This window comes from Lithobates pipiens, unplaced genomic scaffold, assembly GCF_037356315.1.
Source record: "Lithobates pipiens isolate NorthernLeopardFrog02 unplaced genomic scaffold, aLitPip1_a1.2 Scaffold_4, whole genome shotgun sequence".
NCBI classification, from domain to species: Eukaryota; Metazoa; Chordata; class Amphibia; order Anura; family Ranidae; genus Lithobates; species Lithobates pipiens.
The window spans coordinates 2,936,428-2,959,629 of record NW_027507852.1 but is presented as its reverse complement, the minus strand read 5'-3'; positions in this window follow the sequence as shown (position 1 = coordinate 2,959,629).

The following is a 23,202-nucleotide window of genomic DNA, read 5'->3' as shown; positions in this document are numbered from 1 at the left end:
TGAATATATGACTTCACCCTGCCTCCCGGTGCCCACGTCACTGGGTTTGATTGACAGCAGTTGGAACCAATGGCTGTGCTGCTATCAATCTATCCAATCAAGAGCCGAGAACCCCGGGCAGAGAGACAGCGCGTCCCTGTCAGGTCAAGTTCTAGGACTCACTAAGTAAAACGGGCGGGGGTGGTCACTGACAGGTTTTTTTTTGCATTAAGGTGAAAAAACACAAAGGTTTACAACTGCTTTAAATATTTAACATCAGGTTAAACCCTAGTAGTGAGATATTGGAAAGGAACCTTATTTCCATTAGGAGATGTTGGTTTCAAAGGTTCTGAGTATTGGGATAAGTACTTTAGAAAGGGGTATCTAGGGAGTCTAAGCCCTTGTACACACGGTCGGATAATCTGTCGGATTGCGTCTTATCGGACCGTGTCGTCGGATAATCCGACTGTGTGTGGTATGCATCGGACTGATTCCGTCCGAATCTCCGTCCGACCCAATTTTCCAACATGTTGGAAATATTTCCTGACCAACTGGGCCGGATGGACCTAATCCGATCATGTGTAGAGCATTTTCATCGGACCAAGTGCCACGCATGCTCAGATCAAATTCCTACATCAAAGCTATTGGCTACTAGCCTGAACGTAGTCCAGTCGTAACGAAATTTTGTCATCACGTTCTGAAAGATCGGATTTTTCGCCAACTTGGTCCGACCATGTGTATGCAACAGTTTCGGACAAGATCCGACGGACAAAATCCGACAGGCAAAATCCGACGGATTTGGTTGTGGAAATCTCCGACCGTGTGTACGTGGGCTAAAGCATTTTCTGCTGAATTTTGTCTTCAGATTTACCAAAACCATATATAAGGTCAAACCTTATGAGTCTCAATGTGTATGCAATCAGGCAGGCCCTTGCACTACATGGTTTTGGTAAATCTGAAGACAAAAATCAGCAGAAAATCTGATAGTGTGTATGGGGCATTAGTGATCCAAGGCATATGACGTGGAAATTTTGGAAATATTTATTTTAATTTGTCCTTGTCTTCAGGTTTAATGAAATAACGTTTTATTTCCTAGAAGGTGCTAATTGTTTTTCTCTACCTTACTACGCCTGCTGACTTGTTTGTTTTATTTTGGTGACTTTCAAACGCAGAAACATGCATTCAGGAAGTGTCAAGAGAACACAGGTACAATACAAACACGAGCTAGTAAAAGCTTGCTCAGTGAGAACTGCATGAAATACTGAACTGCATTTAGTCTGTTGTAAGCATTAACCATTTCTCTACCTCATGCCTGCAGCTTATCGCACATGTTAAAATCTACTAGAAATTATTTTAAACCCCCAAACAATTATACATTTTACAAAAGCAAATACCCTGGAGAATAAAATGGTGGTCATTTTTCATATTGCAGGATATTCATGTAGATATTTATTCATATTTATTTCATAATTCATATTTTTTTTGTATATATTTCATATTTTTTTTAAGAATAAAGTTTTATTGAATGATATTTTACAATGACAGTATTAACAGCAATGCAAGACTTTTAAACCTTATACCATAACCAAGATAATATATGCAATATCTGAGAATATCGTTGACAAGGCATAATCACCCAACATGAAAATAGCTCAGAGAAAAGGATTATACAGAGACTACGAATTACCCACAGCTGCAAGCTCAATTGACCACTTGGGTGGCTATGTTTCTTAATTAATATTTACTTCATATTTTCTAGAGAAAAAAAAATACACTAAAATTATTTATTTCTAAATCGCAAAGAAATACTTTATCCCTTTCATGCCTAAGCCTATTTCTGACATTTGTTGCTTACAAGTTAAAATCTATATTTTTTGTTAGAAATTACTTAGAACCCCCAAACATTATATGTATTTATTTTGCAGAGAATCTAGAAAATAAAATGGAAATCATTGCAATATTTTATGTCACGCTGTATTTGCACAGCAGTCTTTCAAATGCAATTTTTTAAGGAAAAAATACACTTTCATGAATTAAAAAAATAATTAGTAGTAAAGTCAGCCCAATCCCATTTTTTTTGTATAATATGAAAGATGATGTTATGCTGAGTAAATAGATACCTAACCATGTTATGAAATTGCGCACATTTGTGGAATGGCGACAAACTACGGTACCTAAATATCTCCATAGGCAGCACTTTAAAAAAAATAATGGTTACCAGGTTAGAGTTACAGAGGGGATCTAGTTCTAGAATTATTGCTCTCACTCTAACGATCACAGCGATACCTCAGATGTGTGATTTGAACACCGTTTACATATGCGGGCACGACTTACGTGTGCGTTTTTTTTGCTGCGCGAGCTCGTGGGGTCGGGCCACTTTAAAAATATTTTATTTTCTCTTATTTATTTTTTTGCATTGTCACTTATAAAAACAAAAACAAAAAAATCACTTTTATTGCTGTCACAAGGAATGTAAACATCCCTTGTGACAGTAATAGGTGGTGACAGGTACTCTTTATGGGGGGATCGGGGGTCTAAAAGACCCCAGATCCCTCTTTTGCACTTCAAAGTATTCAGATCGCCAAAAATGGCAATTCTGAATACTGTATTTTTTTAAAAACCGATCCCATTGACAGCCGAGTAAACCGGAAGTGACGTTGTGACGTCGCTTCCGTGTTTACACAAAGGAGACTGGAAGGAAGCCGAAAAAACAGTAAAGTCTTACTGTAACCGGAAGTGCCGGATTGTGCCTTGGGTCAGAAGAGCAGCAGAAGGGAGCGGGAGGGGGGTGTCCTCCTCTGGGTAAACAGAGCGACATCGGTTGTTATCCATGAAGAGCTAACTGTCCGCTCCAAAAAAATGTACTGGGATGATGATTTCAGCTGCAGGCATCTTCCTGATATAACTCCTTAAAGCCGAGGCTGCATATGTGCATACGGTCGACAGGAAGGGGTTATTGAGAAAAAGTTCAAACATTTCCAGAGCAAGAAAATCCCTTTACACCGTAGTACTGAAGCAGATAAAGAACAATAAACAGTTTCATAGATTTATGAGACACAGATTGGCAGTTGATAATTCTGGAGAGAGGTGGCAATCATAATTCTCTTCAAGGGGTTGTTAATTTCCCTGACATTCCAAGAGATTATCAGTATATCCTCCATTGTGATAGAAATAAATTAATACCTTGCACCAAAAAAATATATTTGAAAATTAGAAAGTGAAAAAATATGAAAAATTAAAGCTGCTATCCCCCGTGCTAGATATAAAAATTCTTGTGATTTTGGTCATTCAATATAGATGTGTCTAATTATTTATTTAGCTATTCAGCGCCCCCCATCACATTTGCTTCCTATCCTCCATTGTGGTTGCAAAATACGTACTGTCCTGGGACATCTGTTAATGGGGAATGACCAGCATTATTGAGGCAACCACCTCTATCTTCAGGTAGTTGCATGGGGGGCATGGAGCTTTAGTATGTTTTAAAGGGCTGTTTAAAACAAATACCAAGCTGAAGAACACAGCATTACCAACTGCTCTGGAAGAGAGGACTTTAAAGCAGGGTTCCACCCAAAAGTGGAAGCTCCACCTATCTGTCTCCTCCCCCTCTCTGGTCTCACATTTGGCACCTTTTGTGCAGGGGGGGGGGGCAGACACCTGTTTTTGACAGGTCCCTGTCCCTACTTGCGTCAGCTCCTCTCTTCCTTCCATGCCGCCGGGCCATTCAGAGAACTCAGCGTGCTTTGCGCATGCGTAATAGGGAACTGGTTGTGAAGCCAAAAGTCTTTACTGCTGGGTTCCCTTAATATGAATGGCGGTGGCAGCACCCGAGAGCTAATGGAAACATCAGCTGGGGTGCCAATATCGCTGGATTCCAATATAAAGTCAAAAGCCAGCAGCGACAGTATGTGTTGCTGTTGACTTAAGTTTTCCATGGTGGGGGGGGGGAATGGGGGCAGAACAAGTGCCAAGCACAACTGCACTCAAGGAATGTGGAAGCTGCCAACCAGGCAGCAGTCTCTAGTATAATGCAGAAATAGGGATAAAAAAAACAACCCAGACCGTGCATCAAAAGAACTGGTAAAGTTCGGTGGATTATGGAACCAAGATTGCAGTGGAGATGAAAAGTAACTGACCAGTCAGTTAGAGGCTTCTGTTGCTGTGTCGAAGAACTGTTCTTGATCCCGCACTGAAATCCTCAACCTGGTCAGGTAGAGCATGGCATAGCCACAATTATACTGAATGTTAGTTAGCTCCTTCAAGGCATAAGACAATCTCCCAAATTTTGTACTTGAGACAATGTGCCAGAATAGGCCTAGAAGTAAGCCCTGGTGGCAGTGGGCATGTTAGTCTCCTGTGGGCCCACTCAACAGAGAATAAGGGTGTGAAGGCATCCTTGCCAAAGAGTTCAAGAAATCAGGTTTTGACAAACTCAGTGTAGTTTTTCCCCTCTACTTTTTCAGGCCTGCAATCAATACGAAAATTATTACACTCTAAGCTGTTTTCCAAATCATCTGCTCTGGCATTAATGTAAAGGCTAGCTGTTTAGTAGACTCTTAAATGAGAGGGTCAACTGGTCTTCAATGTCACTAAAACCTCTATGGACAGCAGTGGTACTTTCCCTGATTTTTTGGATATTTTGTTTCAATAAGGAAACTTCTTCTCTCAGCCCTCCAAAGCACTCTTTTTTGGGATTGTCAGCAGATACTATACATTTATTAATTGCTTTTAATATTTCTCCCAGTGTGGGCTAGTCAGTGTCATCAGGGTGTGTTGCAGATTAAGGCTGTGTGTCTGAGACTAATTTTGCACTAATGGCTTCCCCTAGCTATATTATAGAAGGCTCCTCCTGATCCCCTGTCTCCATGTCTGTGGCAGTCCTTATCTCCTCTGTATAATGACTGGCCTGAGAGCCTGATAGTTTTTGTGTGAAAGCCAGAAGCTGGCAAAGGAGACATTCTGCGGCATTGCTACAGTAGGACTGTTCTCTTCTAGTGCTCAGCTTCAAATCTATGTTGTCACATTCTGAATGCAGAGTGAAGGAGACCTAGGAGTGGGGCAAAGCATCTTGCGACTTGTAGTAGAGGGAGTCAAGTTTCACATTCAGTCAGACTGTTGTGGACTACAAATCCCAGGCTGGTGAACAAAAGGGAATGCTGGGAGAGGTAATAAAAAGCCTGTGTGGGGATCGCTCTCTTGGGACCACGGCCTGGATCTGCAACCAGTGCCAGACTATGTCATGGCTGAGTTACGGCCTGTGCTACAGAGAGAAAGTCATCGCGAGAGAGTGCCACTACTGATCATTCGGTGGGAGCCTGGAGGCTGCTCTTATCACATCCATGCCAGATCCAGCCGGGTGGTAGCATGGTGCGAAGCAAGATCAAGGGCTGTCCATTGACCTAGATTCTGCAGAGGCCTGCTGCGGAGCCTTCATGACACTTTTCAACTCTGAAGAATGCTGGGATTGGTAGGCAGGCACTTGCCCATTCTTTGTACACCAAAGTACACTGCATGCAGACATCATTGTCTTTAACATTCCATCAAGCTTGCAAGGCGACCCTTGTTATAATGTAACCCTCACAGAGAAAGAGTCTAGTGAACATCTTGCTTGTCAGAACACATTGTGCACATTTTAAAGAGCTAGCTAAAGACTCAAGCTTCTTCCAAACCCACTTATTTAAAGGACTAGAGTATATCCCCCTAACAAGGGATAAGAACATTCAGAGCCACGAAGGCCTAAATATATATAATTACAGAAAAAGGTGAACAAACTGCAAAGTGTTTTTTGTTTAGTTTAAAACTGGAGTTACACATTGAGGGGGCTGTGTTTTATTATTTTTGCATTATTTCCACAATGAATTTTATCTGATTGAACATAAGTGTACTCCACATTCTTGTGTTGGACATTGATGAACTTGTTCCTGTGCATTTTTTGATTAAATTAATTGGTTTTAATTTATTTCTAATTTATTTTTGTTGGGTTCCATTGAGCGCTGATCTTAGTATTTTATTTCTGTCAACCTCTCTCCAGAAGTTTTCAGCTGCACTGGACTCTTGATGAAGCCACGCCTTTGATTTGATTCTGATAGGATAATGTTTCAGATATGACTGTACATTTTAGCGCTGCAGTTATATTTTGTTGATAAACAATTGCTGGACTTTCATGCCCGAGATACTGCTGCCATAAATACTAACGCACGAATGCCCCTACCACTCAAGTTTAACGGAGACCATCGCCATTATAGAGGGTTCCTTAATTAATGTTGTATATACTTTCAAATGCAACCTGCTGCATTTACTTCTGACAGGAAAAAGGTGCTGTATATATTATCAACCTCCTGACTGAGGAAGCCTTAGCCCGGGCCTCCCCTTATGTGAAGAAAGATGATGTCATGCTGGATGATTTCAATTTTTTTATGACTGCTATGAACCAAGTTTTCGATGATCCTAACCATGAGCTACTGCTGAGGCAAAATTGAACAAATTACTGCAGGGTAGACACTTTGTTGCAGAGTACACAACTGAATTCCGATGTTGGATCTCAGATACCAATTGGAATCCAGCAGTGCAAAAGAGTCAGTTGCGTCAAGGACTCTAGGAACAAGTAAAAGATGAGCTTGCCAGAGTGGAACGTCCTGACGACCTTGAGGCTTTTATTAAATTATGTATTCAAATTGATCAGAGACTTACTGAAAGAAGAAAGGAGAGACTGGGAATCCTAGGCAGTAATGGTGGCGTGTGTTTTTCTACTACTCAGTATCCTTCTAAGAGTCCAAGAGTTTTTCTGGATTCTAACACTCCTGAACCTATGCAGGTGGATGCTATTAAAAGATCTATTACTACTCAGGAGAAAGAAAGACAACGTTCAGAGAACTTATGTCTTTATTGTGGAGACTCTAGACATTACACAGTTAATTGTCCCAATAAATTTAAAAGAACAACTGCGGCAATGGATGTTACAATTTCTGTACAAATAAACTCAGTTTCTCAATCTGTCTCTCATTTGATTCAGGAAGTAATAAAGTTAATTCTTTATCAACTCATTTTATCATCCCTATAAGGATATTATCTGTCAAGGCTGGGCTCAGCCCTTCCTTCTCTGAGCTCAGCTGTCGGCTAATTGCCAGCTCCTATCTCTCCACAATGACTCACCTGTTGATGATATCCTGCTTGTCAGTCCTGCCTTCTTAAGCCGTCCAGCCCAGATAATCTCTGCCTTCGCCGTGGTCAATATCACAGAGACTATCTCCTGCGTTCCTGTTAAAGACTTGCTTGGCTGACATTCCTTCTGGCTCCAGATCCTGCTTGCTGTTCCACTACTCTGTTCCCTGGCTTCCTGACTTGTCTGACTATCTGTTCCGGTTACCGAACTTTGGCTATGTTTTGACTATGTTTGTTCTATTTACTTTTATTATGAAACAAGTGCGATTTAACTGTACTTCTGTCTCGGTCTGATTCATGGTTTCTGACATTATCGTTGAAAGTGATGATCACATTACCCAAGTTCTCTATCATCCTGGGCATTCCTAGGTTCTCTATCCATAATCCTTCCATCAACTGGGAGACACGTTCTTTACACTTTACATCTGACCATTGCAAAAAATATTGCAAAGAATCTTATCAAATAAGCCCTCCACCAACCAAAGATTTACAAGCAGTTTTGGCAACTACCCAGTAATACGACAAGCTACCTCCACAATATCTTGAGTTTTGGGACGTTTGTGATAAAAAATAATGCAGATCAGCTGCCTCCTCATCGCTCTTATTTGTCCCATTTAATTGCTTCCAGGGGCAGAAATACCATTTGGTCGCCTTTATTCTTGATCAGAACCTGAACTGAAGGTGCTCAGGGAGTGGATTAATGAGAATCTAGAGTAGGGTTTTATCAGACACTCAACCTCTCCTGCTGGGGCAGCCTTTTTCTTCGTGGCGAAAAAGGACTCCACCCTGCGTCCGTATATTGACTACAGAGATTTAAACAGTGTCATGGTTATGCAATAGAGTTTGTCTGCTTACCTGTTTCCATGTGTTCATCTCTAGAGACCAGCCGACCCTCACCTGACTGCTTTTGTAATCCATCCTCTGGCATGGCTCCACCCTAGCTCCTATCAGAGAACTCTATATTAACCTGTGCACTGCAGGCCAACCCTGCTGATCAACCTTTGTGTGTTTAGCTTCCTGTTACCTGCCGTGTGCTCTTCTGTTGTTCTGTTATCGACTTTAGCGTGTCCATGACTATCCCTGTTTGTCTGTGATCCTGACCTATTGGCGTGTCCCTGACTATTCCTCTCTGCTTGTGGCCCCGACCTTGGCTTTATCCCTCACTATCCCTGTCCTCCCGTTGCCTACTGTGGGTGCAAGCTGGGGGACCCTAGGGGTCGCGACCTGGAGCCATTTGCAGCCCAGTCCATCCTCACCACTAGAGGCTCTGGTGAACACCTGCTGGCTCTTAGACTCCGCGCCCCAGGGAATCTTACGCTCTAAGCCCGGTGGGATCTGTCTTGGTGTTCTGGCGGTCCTGCCTTCCTTATCACCTTGTCTCCTGTCCGCAGCAGTCAGCCGTAGGGTCCACAACCTTGCGGTGCACTCCTGATCCCTACGGTGTGCATCGGTCACCTGGCCTCAAGGTGACCTGACAAACAGGATCGCAATTAAGAATCACTATCCACTCCCACTGATTCCCAAAATGCTTGAGAGACTCCACTCCACCAAGCTCTTTACCAAATTAGATTTACGGGGGGACATACAACCTTGTCCGCATTCGTCCCGGAGATAAATGGAAAACTGCTTTCAGAACCAGATATGGACATTTTCAGTCTTTGGTCAAGCCCTCTGGACTTTGCAATGCTCTTGCAACTTTTCAACATTTTATTAATGATGCTTTTCGAGATTTGCTGGATCAGTTTGTAATAGCATATTTGGATGTCATTCTCATTTTCTGTGATAATTTGGAAGAACACTGCAAGCATGTCTTTATTGTTTTTTAAAAAGATTAAGACGGAATTAACTTTACATCAAACTAAAGAAATGTGAATTTGAACAAACTCAGATCCAATTCTTGGGATACATCATTTCTTCTGAAGTGGTGGATTGGCCTGTCCCTAGGAATGTTAAGGAGATACAGCAATTTGTGGGATTTACCATCTTTTACAGAAGATTTATAAGGAATTTCTCCAAGGTAATTGCTCCAATAACACAGCTGACAAAGGGTTGCCCTTTTTGTGGTCACCTGAGGCATAAGCTGCCTTTAGTAAACTAAAAACTCTCTTCACATCTGCACCAATACTGGTACATCCAGATTCATAATGACCTTTCATTGTAGAAGTTGACGCTTCTAATTCTACTGTGGGAGCTATCCTTTATCAGCGAATTGGAGAAAAAATGCAGCTTCATCCTTGTGCTTATTTCTCTCGACTGATGTCTTCAGCCAAGAAGAATAATGACATTGGAAACAAGGAGTCGCTGCCAATTAGGGAAGCATTTTCTGAGTGGAGGCATCTGCTGGAAGGTGCTAAGCACCCTGTAACTGTTCTCACAGATCACAAAAATTTAGAATTTATTTGTTCTGCTCAAAGGTTGTCATCTCGACAAGCATGATGGACCCTATTCTTCTACAGGTTCAATTTTGTTATCTTGTACCGCCCTGGACCAAGGAAGGGTAAGGCTGATGCCCAATTGCGGATGTTGTCTGGGCATCTCCAGGAAGCAACCCTGAATGCACGATCCTGCCTCAAAAGAACTTTCTAGGGGCCATGAGTTTGAAGACATTTCTTAATCTTCTCATGAGGGGTATGAAAATGACCCACTTCTTAATAATCCTTTACCTCAAGTACAACAATGGTTTTTGGACTCAAGCATATTGCCTCTATGTGCCTGAATCAGTTTGGATAGAAGACCTCAGGTTGGTTCACGACTCTAAACTTGCTGGTCATTTTGGGGTTTCTAAGACAGAAGAACTCTTATCACGTTCCTTTTGGTGGCCTGGGTACAAGAAAGATGTAGAGAGTTATGTGGCTTTTTGTCTAACCCGTGCTCGCAATAAGACACCCCGATCTTCTCCTCTGGGGTTACTTCTACCACTGCCTGTTCCATCAAGACCATGGTGGTCAATTTCTGTGTACTTTGTAGTCGATCTTCCTCTTTCAAAAGGGATGACCACCATCCTGGTAGTCGTTGACCGTCTTACTAAGATGTCTCATTTTATTCCAGTTAAGGGGATACCCTATGCCGAACATACTCCTGAGGTAATAGTTTGAGAAGTTTTTAAACTTCATGGAATTCCTGATAATGTGGTGTCTGACACAGAAGTACAGTTTAGCTCAACATTTTTTTTTTTTTTTCAAAATAGTTTTTATTGAGTTTAGCGAACATACAACAATGTAAATACGCAGTAGGTACAAACGGTACTACAGGAACAGTAGTTATGATAGGTACAATAGGTACAATATAATGTTCATTTTAGTACATAACAGTCTATAATATCAGCTTATAAACAGCAATGATGGAAGGGCAAGAGATATAGGGGGGAGGGGAGTGGAAGGGGGGAGAGGAGAGGGAGCTTAAGGAAAGGAGGGGGGAAGAGAAGAGGAGGGGGGGGATAGGAGGGGAAGAAGCAAAAGAGGACGGAGAGTCATGGGGTTGTCTAGATTCAAAGAGTTAATCAAACATTGTGGTATTGGTCATACCATACCAACCAGGGATGCCAGAGAGTTTTAATGCAGTGATGGTTGTGTTTCCCTCTAGAGAGAACAATTTCATATGTATAGTGCGTTTGGACTACCATGATAATTTCATCCAGTGATGGGGCTGCAGTTGTCTTCCATTTTCTTGCTATTAAGAGTTTTGTGGCTAAGAGAATGTGTGTGGTGATTAAACGTAGGTCTGATGGAATGTCGTTAATGTTAATATTGAGGATTGCCAGAGAAGGAGTTAGTGGAATGTGTAGGCGCAGAACTTCATGTAGTAGTGTTTCTACTTTGGACCAGACTAGTTTTATACGCGGGCATGACCAGAAAATATGTAGGAGTGTCCCAGGCAAGTTACATTCTCTCCAGCAAGTATGCGGTGTTTGTTTGTTAAATTTGGCCATTCTATATGGTGTCAAGTACCATCTCATTGTAATTTTTTGGGCGAGCTCCCAAAGTGCGGAGCAAGCAGTGTATGTGTAAGTGGACTTAATTGCTTGTTGCCACTGACAATCTGAGAATTGTGTTTCAAGGTCTGTCTCCCAGTCTGTAAGGGGTTTGGACTTGTAAAACATGTGTTTTCCCTGCAAGGTGGAGTATACTATTGAGATCCCCTTAGAGATATGATCGTTAAGAAAGAGGAACTTCCAAATGTTTAGTGGTAGAGAACTTTCTAAAGAAGGGTGAGCAGCGAGGCAATGTCTTATCCTGTAGTATGTTAGATAGTCCGTCATATGGGTGGCCGTTGCGTGACTGTTGTTGCTTGAGTGTATGCGAATTGGATTTAATTAGAGAGCGAAGTTCCGATGTGTAAGTTGCCATGGCCGATATCCAGACAGGAATGTGGAGGTCGGGAGTAAGTAGTTGTAGTGTTTCAAGGGGGATTGGAATGGGTCGTAGGGGAAGATTTGTCCAGTTAGTGTAGTGTAGTGTTCTACAAGTTTTGACCGTGGCTTGTATGGTAGGTGAGTATAAAGATAATTGTGGAGTCTTAGTGGAGGTGCTAAACAGCCAGGTGGATAGATTAGTACCAGGTGTCATTGTGTGCTCTATAGCTCCCCACAGGGTGTTGGTGTGTGTGTTAAACCATTCTTTCGTTTGGGATATGATGGTAGCAATATAGTAATCCTTAATATCTATGTGTCCCATGCCACCTACTGATCTGTGTTTGATGAGCTTTGTGTGATTGCATCGTGGTTTCTTGCCTTGCCAGAGGAAGCGTGTTAATGCAGATTGTAGTGAATTAAGATAAGTAAGCGGTACTGGTATAGGCAGTGTACGAAAGACATATAACAGTTTAGGTAACGCCATCATCTTGAAAGCAGCTAGACGACCTGCCCAAGAAAATTCATGTTTTGATATCTTTTCCATGTCTTGAATAGGGATGAGCTTCGTGTTCGAGTCGAACGTACGTTCGACTCGAACATTGGCCGTTCGGCCGTTCAGCGAATTCCGAACGTTTTGGCCGTTCGCGTCAAAATTCGAGTGACGCGCGCGCGGACCACAATGCACTGCGTTGGCGCAGTGCATTGCTGCCCGATGATTGGCCAAGCATGCACTGTGACCCCGCATGCTTGGCCAATCGCAGCGCCGGCAGCGAGGAGAGCCATGATTGGCCACAGGCATCCTGCCTGTGGCCAATCATAGCTCAGGCTGTGTAGTGCACGCCCCACACTATATAAGGCCGCCTTTAAGGCGGCCTCCTGTAGTGTGTTACTTTGCATCTGAAGCAGTGGGTGTTCTGTGTACCTTCAACACAGTACACACCAATCGTTTTTGGCTGATTTCCTATCTTGCTGCTGTGTAGTGGTTGTTGTCTGTGCCCTGACTGCAGTATACACCACTATATTCACCTCACCTATATAGCTAGTGATCTAGCTTTAACCACTTAACAACTGCCCATTGCCGATTAACGGCTTCAGGGCGGTTGTTTAACTCAGAGAGGCCGTTAATTAACGGCCTCCCAGAATTCTGCTCTCGCGTGCCCCGAGGTGTGCGCACTCGAGAGCATCCGTGACCGCCGGGTCCATAGGACCCGGCGCATCACGGTAAACGGCCGCTCATAGCGGCCGTTTACCACGTGATTGCTCCGTCAAATGACGGAGTGATCACTTGGAAACAAACCGGCGTCATGTTATGACGCCTGTTCCTCCCTCCCCTTTCTGTACCGATCGGTACAGCGGAGGGGAAAGAGATCGGTGTCAGCAGCGATGTGGGCTGCATCTGCAGTGCCCACATCGCTGCTCACCGAATTTAACCCCTCAATTCCCTGCCAATACTCTGCAATACCAGTGCATACTCTGCAGTACCCTGCCATTACTCTGCAGTACCCCGCCATTACTCTGCAGTACCCCGCCATTACTCTGCAGTGCAGTACCCCGCCATTACTCTGCAGTGCAGTACCCTGCCATTACTCTGCAGTGCAGTACCCTGCCATTACTCTGTAGTACCCCGCCATTACTCTGCAGTGCAGTACCCCGCCATTACTCTGCAGTGCAGTACCCCGCCATTACTCTGCAGTGCAGTACCCTGCCATTACTCTGCAGTGCAGTACCCTGCCATTACTCTGCAGTGCAGTACCCCGCCATTACTCTGCAGTACCCCGCCATTACTCTGCAGTGCAGTACCCTGCCATTACTCTGCAGTGCAGTACCCTGCCATTACTCTGCAGTGCAGTACCCTGCCATTACTCTGCAGTGCAGTACCCCGCCATTACTCTGCAGTACCCCGCCATTACTCTGCAGTGCAGTACCCCGCCATTACTCTGCAGTGCAGTACCCTGCCATTACTCTGCAGTGCAGTACCCCGCCATTACTCTGCAGTACCCCGCCATTACTCTGCAGTGCAGTACCCTGCCATTACTCTGCAGTGCAGTACCCCGCCATTACTCTGCAGTGCAGTACCCTGCCATTACTCTGCAGTGCAGTACCCTGCTATTACTCTGTAGTACCCCGCCAATACCCCGCCAATACTCTGTAATACCCTGCCATAAATTGCCATACCCAGCCATACTCAGAGATACCCAGCCATACTCGGTGATACCCTGAAATACCCAGCCATAGACGCCCCCACCCCTCACCGCCCTCCGGTGCTTCTACCAACTCGCCAGTACGATCAAAGCCAGAATCTTTTTTTTATTTTTTATTTCAGGCTTCCCAGCCTAGAGGTGAGATGTGGGGTCATATTGACCCCCCAGATTTCACTGTAAAGAGGACCTGTCACCCCATATTCCTATTACAAGGGATGTTTACATTTCTTGTAATAGGAATAAAAGTGATCAAAAATATATTTTTGGGAAAAAAAATGTCAAACTAAAATAAATAAAGTAAAATGAACAATAAAAAAATAAAATTAAAATTAAAGCGCCCATGTCCCCATGTGCTCGCATGTGCCACACATGTGAGGTATCGCCGAGAATGTTAGAGCGAGAGCAATAATTCTAGTCCTAGACCTCCTCTGCAACTCAAAACATGTAACCAGTAAAAAAATATTTAAAGCGTCGCCTATGGGGATTTTTTAAGTAGCGACGTTTGGCGCCATTCAACGGGCATGTGCAATTTTGAAGAGTGACATGTTTGATATCTATTTACTCAGCATAACTTCATCTTTCACTTTATGCAAACATTGGGCTAACAAGTGGTTAATAATAGAGCTTGCAGTCAGTAGTGTTAGGAGATAGTGCGTGCTGTCTGCGTGCTCTGTACCCAGTACATACCGCTATAATATAGGGCAGGCCCCTACTTTCAAACATCCAACTTACAAACATCTCCTACTTGCAAACGCAAGGAGACAGCAGCAAGTGAGATGAAAAAAGATGGACGACAAAACAAATTATACAGGGGTGATAACCCTTCCCTATGTTTTCCAAAAAGCTTAAAGATAGTTTTTTTGACTGGAGCTACACTTTAAAAATGTACCGGTTGAAAATGACAAACAGATTCAACTTAACACAACAAACCTACACAGTCCCTGTCTTGTTTGCACCGCCTGTATACTGCTGTTCTGAGTATATAGGGCCTGGGGGCCACACGCATTTCCTTTTTTTAATATGGGTACGGGGTTCCCCTTAATATGCGTACAAGACCCAAATAGGCTGGTAATGGGCAGGGAGGGCTACCCATGCCATGTTTCTCAATGATTTTCAACCATATTGCAGGAACCAGATATAACATTAAAACCGCAAGCAGTTTTAAATGGTGTTATTTCCGTTTAATGTCATTTTGTGCAGGGACTGTTCTAAACACGGGAAACACGTGGCACTTCACAGGCATACTACAGACACCCCGCAGGCACCATATTTAAAGGAATATTTCACTTTTTTTTTTTCACTTTAATCGTCATTAAAATCAGTGCTCCCGCCAAAACGGTAGTTTTTAAAACTTTTTTTTGCAGTGACCCATGTCCCCTGAGGCAGGAGGCAGGTCGCCAAACCCTTTTTAGGACACTATCTTGCATATTAGCCGTTAAAATGAGCACTTTCCAATTCGAACGTTCGAGTCCCATAGACTTCAATGGGGTTCTAACGTTCGTACCGAACGCGGGGGTCGTTCGCAAGTTCTGGTGCGAACCGAACCTGGGGGTGTTCGGCTCATCCCTAGTCTTGAAGTAGCGTTTGTTTGATGTCAGGATAGTTACGGGAAAAGAGTAGTTTCGTAAATCTAGTAATATGTATACCCAGATAGGGTAAACCAGTGTCAGTCCAAGAGTAAGGGAACAAATTTCTAAGAAGGTTACCAGTGGTCGCATCCAAACCCATGTCTAGAATAACGGATTTATGTTCATTCACTTTATAATATGATAAATCACTAAACCTTTTCAATAATGATTGTACCGAAGCCAGGGAAGAAAGGGGATCCGTGATCATCAATATGACCTCATCAGCAAATAAATTAATTTTGTGTTCTATTTGGCCAATGGTGAATCCTTTTATGTTGCAATGTGTTCTAATGTGTTCGGCCAGGGGTTCCATCATTAAGTTAAAAACTAGTGGCGATAAGGGGCACCCTTGGCGTGTGCCATTAGTGATCTGAAAGGGTTTAGATAACATTTCAGAGGTATATACTTGGGCAGAAGGTGACGAGTATAGAGCAAAAATTGCAGAGAGTATCGTATCTTGGAATCCAAACTTAAGTAGGGTTGCTTTCATATATTCCCAATGTACTCTATCGAACGCCTTCTCTGCATCTAAAGACAGAAGCAGAGAAGGCGTTCTAGTGAGCTCAGCATGGTGTACCACATTAATTATTCTACGGGTAGCATCAAAGGCTTGTCTCCCCTTAGTAAATCCGGATTGGTCTCTATGTATTAAATGGGGCATTAAGTCTATCAGTCTGTTTGCTATAAGTTTGGCGTAGATCTTGGTGTCTACATTTAGACGAGAGATTGGCCTAAAATTCTGTGGATGTGACGGGTCCTTCCCTGGCTTCGGCAATGTAATAATTAGAGCAGATAACATTTCTGGAGGTAGAGAGGAGGAGGAGGCAGCGTCGTTGCATACTCTGGAAAAGTAGGGACTGAGGAGCGAGCTAAATTTTTTATAGTATTCACCAGTGAGACCATCTGGGCCTGGAGATTTGTTGGATGGCAGGGCAGAAATGGTGTTAATAATTTCCTGTGGTGTGAATGGAGCATTCAGTGACTGAAGTTGATCACTTGAGAGTCTGGGAAGTTTTATTTCTTGGAGAAAGGTGTCTATGTCCTGAGGAGAGGGTTGTGTGGTATTGGGGTCTGATTTTAAATTATAGAGGGATTCATAGTAGTGGCTGAATGCGTCTGCGATAGCAGAGGGATCTATTACTTTTTTGTTCGTGGTGGGGTGAAATAAAAAAGGAATTTTAGTCTTGGAGTAATGACCTTTAATTCTGGTAGCCATGGCTCGACCAGCTTTGTTACTAGTAGAATAATGTACAGCTCTAAAGTAAGTATGTGCTTTTTGGTAATTGTCAAGTAGGTGAGCTCGTAATTCTTGTCTAAGGTGATCTAGTTTAAAAGTGGACCTTCCGCTCATCGGAACCCTCCCCCCCTCCGGTGCCACAATCGGCACCTTTCAGGGGGGAGGGGGGTGCAGTTACCTGGATGATCCAGGTAACTGCACCCCCTTCCGGGACAGCTCTCTGCGGAAAGGGGCGTAACTTACGCCCCTTTCCGCAAGTGCCCGCCCCTTCCCGCAAGTGCCCCGCTGCCTGCTGGGAAACACACAGCTCCCAGAGGCAGCGGGGAGCGTCCTTATTGCGCAGCGCAATTCGCGCATGCGCAGTAGGGAACCGGGAAATGAAGCCGAAGGGCTCCATTTCCTGATTCCCATACCCAAGATGGCGGCGGCAGGACCCGACAGACGACCTAGCGATCGGCTTCGGGTGCCGACATCCCGGGCGCGCTGGACAGGTAAGTGTCACTATTTTAAAAGTCAGCAGCTGCAGTATTTGTAGCTGCTGGCTTTTAAAAAAAAAAAAAAAACGCGGAGTCCCGGTGGACTCCCGCTTTAAGTTTAGTGGAGGGGTTAGGATTGGATTGATTTTGGTTTTCCAGGAGTTTGATGTCTGAAGTAAGCGTGTCTAAGCGCTGTGATCTCCTTCTCCTCTCTTTGGCTCCCAATTGTATAAGTACTCCTCTTATGAACGCTTTATGAGCGTTCCAAAGTGTGAAATTATCATTAACAGATTCTTCATTGAGGGAGAAGTACTCCTCCAGTGCTTGTTTGAGGTGGTCTGAATATTGTGGGGAGTTAAGAAGTGAGGCATTAGCTCTCCAGATCCGAGTTTTGGATGTGGTCGGAGAGTCCTCCACAGTTATCATAACCGGTGCATGGTCGGACCATGTAATGGTAGAAATCTCTGAAGCAGATATACGGGGTAAAGTCCATTTGTCCACCAAAAAGTAATCTATGCGTGTGTAAGAATTATGGCGTGGAGAAAAGTAGGAATAGTCTCTTTCCGTAGTGTGATGACATTTCCAAACGTCATAGAGATAATTTTTCCTTATGAAGGGTCCCATTTGGGAGGCAGGTCTAGTGGTGTGAGAGGAGGTATCGATGGTGATGTCCGGGACTATGTTGAAGTCCCCACAAATTATGAGTTGGCCACGTTTAAAATTATTTATTTTCTTCAGAAGCTTGGAGAGAAAGTTAATTTGCTTTTTGTTGGGAGCATATAGGGCCACAATAGTATATCTGACGTTGTTTAAAGAGCAATCTATTGCAAGATATCTGCCATTGGGGTCAACTAGGCTATCGTGTAGTGAAAAGGAGAGTGTGTTTTTAATTGCTATTAGAACTCTGTTTCTTTTTTCAGGCCCCGAGGCTCGAAAAATATTGGGGAAGTGTCTATTGGTACATGGGGGTTCTGCAGTGATTTTAAAGTGTGTCTCTTGAACGCAGAGGACATCACAGTGAGAAGATATTGCAGTTTTACACAGAGACGACCTCTTGGCTGGGTGATTAAGACCCTTAACATTGAGAGATAAGAATTTAGGCATTCTGTGCAATGGTGAAGGAGGGTCGTGAGAGGTGTAGTAGTACTCACAGTTGACGGCTTATCAGGTATTGTCGGTGTAGAAGTTGCGAACACGATGGATCCACTGGTCGGTTGATGGAGCAGGTGCGGAAGTCAGTAAAGGTCTGAGGGTTGTGCTCTCCAAGGAAAGGACGGGTGGGGGAAAAAGCGGACAGTTAATATACACAAGCTGAAACAACAATAAAAGGGAGATAAAAACAATGGAAGGGAGGTGCGATGGTGAGGGGAAGAAAGGTAGCGCTCGGTAGTGAGGTGGTAGGACTACCTAGCAATCTGTGGGGGTAGTGTTCGTGAACAATCTGCAACGAGCAGGCACTGGAACGGAGGTTACAGTGGATTTCTGAACAGTGATACCACTAATCTCATGTGCATTGGCTGGAGCGGATCCTAGGATCAGAAGAGCCATGGAGTTGGGTTGCAGTATGTTGCTGCTGTATTAGCATTATTGGTTCAGGGACAATGCCCCATTCACGGAGAAGCTGTATACCTTCTTCAACTGTATGGATGCTGTATTTCTTTCCATTTCTGTTGATCAGGAGTTTGGTGGGGTAGCCCCATTGATATGGAATCTTGTGGTTATTTAGTGGCTTAGTAATGGTGTGTAGTTGACGCCGTTGCTGATGCGTGTACTGGGATATATCTGCAAAGAATTGCAGTTTTTGGTATGGTGGAGGAAGATGTTCCATTCTCCTGGTTTTGGCTTGAAGCATATCTTTGGTGTGGAAGAAATGTATTCTCATGAGGGTATCTCGTGGGACCTCCACAGATAAGTGATGTGGTTTCGGAGGTCGGTGAATACGATCGATGACCGTTTCAATTGGGGGTAGCTCAGGCAGAATTTAGGAAATCATTTTTCTAGCATAGGATTGTAGATCTGAGGGTAAGATTGTTTCGGGTATCCCCCTGATTTTTATATTGTTGCGCCTCGAGCGGTCTTCGAGGTCCGCCATTTTGGCGCAAACCCATTGTTGTTCTTCTCTGGTGTGGTCGTGAGCATCGACTAAATCATTAACTGTGACAGCCATTGTGCTCATCTGCTGTTCAAGAACATTTACTTTGCTGCTCACAGTGACCATTTCAGATTTGAATGCTGTGACTAGAGAGGTGATATCAGAATGTAAGGAGCTGTGTAGAGAGATCAGCATGTCTTTTAACATGGTGTCTATCACAGGCTGATTAGCAGTGGGGAAGGCCGCAATAGGGGAGGATGCTGGTGTCTGTGTGAGGAGACTGTCCAGAGTAGGCCTTACCTCCAGAGCTGGAGTAGTAGTAGTTTCTAGTCTCATTCGTGACTTAGCTGGGCTGTTGGATGCTGACTGGGGTCCCTGGGATGATGTGGAGTTCACATCTTCGTCTTGTGCCTGCGTGTTCAGGACGTCCGCATCAGGCAGATCAGTATAGGCCCGTTCGTTGTGCTGTGAGGTATCGCGGGCGCCATTTTGAGAGCTCCCGGAGGAGAAGAAATCCATCAATTTCTTCGGATGTCGGTACTCTTTTCGTTTCCGTGATGTTCCGTTCTGGTTCCCGAACGTGTGGGGATCCGGTTGGTTCATTTTTTAGCGGTCGGATTAGCAGTATACGGCCGCTATCATTCGTTCAGTGCAGGAGCTGAGGATTCAGGCTTCCATTCAGCTCGGCAGTTGGCCACGCCCCCTAGCTCAACATTTTGAAGAAGTTTTTGCTCAGCTTTGAGTGTAACAATTAATCTGTCCTTGGCTTTTTCATCCACAGTCTAATGGTCAGACCAAGAGGACCAATCAAACTAGAGCAATACCTTCAATGTTTCGTGAGTTATCCTCAGGATGACTGGGTGGACTACCTCCCTACGGGAGAGTTTGCTTAAAATAACTCTAAACATAGCTCCACTTGCCAAATCCCATTTTTCTTAAACACTGGGTATCATCCAGTTTTTATTCCTGTTCTTCCTATCTCAACTCCAATTCCTGCTGTTATCAACAGACTAACTTCATTACAGGAGAAATGGATTGATACATTGAAGAAGGCGCAGGAATATTACAAGAAGGCCGCTGACAGACATCATAGGTCTATTCCTACCTTTCACATAGGTGACAAAGTTTGGTTATGTACCAAAAATTTGAAGGTTCAGGTTCCATGTGCTAAGTTGGGTCAAAAGTTTGTGGGACCTTTTGAGATATCTGCCCAAATCAACCCGGTCACTTTTGCCTGAAACTTCCTGAAAATATGAAGCTTCATCCTGTTTTTCATATATCAACACTCCGTTTCATGAAAATCGCTTTTCTGGAAGAATTCATCCTCCTCCTCCACCTGTTGAGGTACAGGGTGAAGAAGAATTTGTGGTGGGAAAAATTCTTGACTCCAGGATCTCTAGAAACAAATTGCAATATCTGGTTCAATGGGAAGGATTTGGGTCAGAAGAAAAATTTTGGGGGCCTGATAAGAATGTTCATGCCCCTAAATTAACAAGGGAATTCCACCAGAGGTTTCCTCAGAAACCTGGCCCTAATGCATGCAGGGGACATCCTGGGAGGAGCGTAGTACTGTTGGAGATTGGCTTGAACCTGAGACCTCTGCTGTGTCTGGCAGTGACTCTGCTTGCTGAGCCACCTGGAAAGCTGGACAGTTCCTTAAATAATTCTTTGAATGATCTTGTCTTGAATCTTGTTTGCCTTGAACTCTTTGCTCCTTCCATGAACTTCCTGATTTAAGCCATATTTCTGCACTTTCTGGTCGCCAGAATATTGTGTCTTCACCAGCTAACCTGTCTCTCCTGCTGCCGACCGTATCTTAGCTACCATTCGTTACCGACATTCGGCTTGTTCCTCGACTATGCTTCTGCTGAATGCCAATCTGCAACTATTTGTCACCAACTTATGGCTTGTTTCTCGACTACGCTTCTGCTTCATCCCTACCTGCTATATCTGCTACTGGACCCTGGCTGCTCACCTCCTGGTGGGGCAAGCCCAAGGACCGTGACCTGGTACTAACACGCAGCGAAGCCCATCTCCACCATCAGGAGCTCTGGTGAATACTGGTTAGTGCTTAGACCCCGCACCTCAGGTGAACCCGTGTCATCAGCCAGGGTGAACTGTGTGTCAGAAACCATGAACCAGACCGAGACAGAAGTACAATTAAATCACACTTGTTTATTAATAAAAAATAAAAGGGTAAATAGAGTAAGCGTAGTCAAAGCATAGCCAGAGTCCAGTAACCGGATCGAGTAGTCAACCAGGCCAGGGTTCAATAACCAGATCGGGTAATCAGCCAGGCCAGAGGTCAGGGATCCAAGTGGAGCAACAGCAAGCAGGATAAGAAGCCAGAAGGGATGTCAGCAAGCCAGTCTTTAAACAGATCCGCAGGGGATGGTTTCTTGTGATGTGACCAAGGAGAAGGCAGAGATGAAGTGAGCTGGACAGCTGTAAGTAGGCAGGTCAGACGAGCAGGATCAGAAACAACTGGGTAACTGTGGAGAGAGATGAGAGCTGGCAATTTGCTGACAGCTGAGCAGCCAGCCCAGAGAAGGAAGGGCTAAGCCAGCCCTGACACTGCATGAATATCTGCTCTGCTGCTATAGCTACTGGCCTCTGAGCCTGACTCAAGACCATGACACTGCCTAAGTGATGTATTTAAAAAAATGTAGTCCTCGGCACCCAGGGCTGTCAGTTTTCACATCCCATCAGCAGCATCTGCATCATATGGTGGAAGATTATCTAGGAGCAGAGATGGTTTTCCAGTAGATGATCCACTGGGTTACTGGGTCATGAGAATAGACCACTGGCCAGAACTTGCCCAGTATGTAATTGAGCTGCTGGGCTACCCTGCATCCAGCGTACTTTCCAAATGAGAATCTGTGGAACTCACCCCGACCTGCAGCAAACCCAGATGAATTCATTCCCTGTCCTATGTCTGTTTTATCAGCAATCTCGTAAGGGGCATTTTGATGCAATAAATCTGTTTTTTAACAGTACTTCACTATCAGCCTCTTTTTTGTTTATATCGAGCCTGGTGGATTTTTTTGGTCATTCCCAAGACTGTGTCTATGTGTGGAGAACCCTCTGAGGAGTCCTAGATTTTACCCTACCAAAACCAGATCACAAGATTACAGCGTGTTTGACCCCCAGACTGCAAAGCTGAGGGTCCATTTTTTCTGGTGAGTGGGGTCACAAGAGGGGAGTGTGGTGTACGACACAGCAATATATATGGAGCACTTCAGTACTTTGTATACATATGGAGCACTTTCTATTCATTTGGAGCACTTTAGCACATTGCAAGAGACTGTGGGGTTGATCTACTAAAGCCAAAAGGCTGTGCACTTTGCAAAGTGAAGTTACACTCTGCAAGTACAGTTGCTCCAGAGCTTAATAAATGAGCAGCTCTGCTGATTTCCACCATTCAATCATGTGCAAGCAAAAATTCATTTTTTTATTTTTTTTTCCTTGAACGTGATTGGGTACTATTTGCAAAGTGAAGCAATGCCTCATTTATTAAGCTCTGGAGCAATTGCACTTGCAGAGTACAAAGTCCATTTGCCTTTAGTAAATCAATCCGTGTGTTTTATATTGATTTTTTTATTTGGATGTTTTTGATCACTATTATTACTGTAAGCATTGTATATACATTTTTACTTGACAATTTGAGGTTGTAGCACCTTGTGGACAGCTGCTGCAGGCTTTCATATTTTTCACTTCTTAAATAATATATATTTATTTTGTAAACAACAAGCTGTTGTTTACATACAAAATAAAGGAAGCTTGCAGGGAAAATCAATTTAAATGTCTTTTTTTATACATGTGTCAGTTTTGCTGCAGCAGGCTCTATGCATGGTCCAGATTCCCCATTTTACAAGCAGACTAAGGGGACCCCACAGGCCCTACATTTAAAGGAATTTTTCATTTTTATTGTTTCATTTTAAGCACCACTAAAATCACAGCTCCTTTAAAAAAGTATATTTTTTTAAATAATTGCATTGATGCATGTACCCCAGGGCAGAATATGGGCCCCCATACCCTTTTTATGGCCAATAACTTACATATAAGCCTTCAAATTTTTTC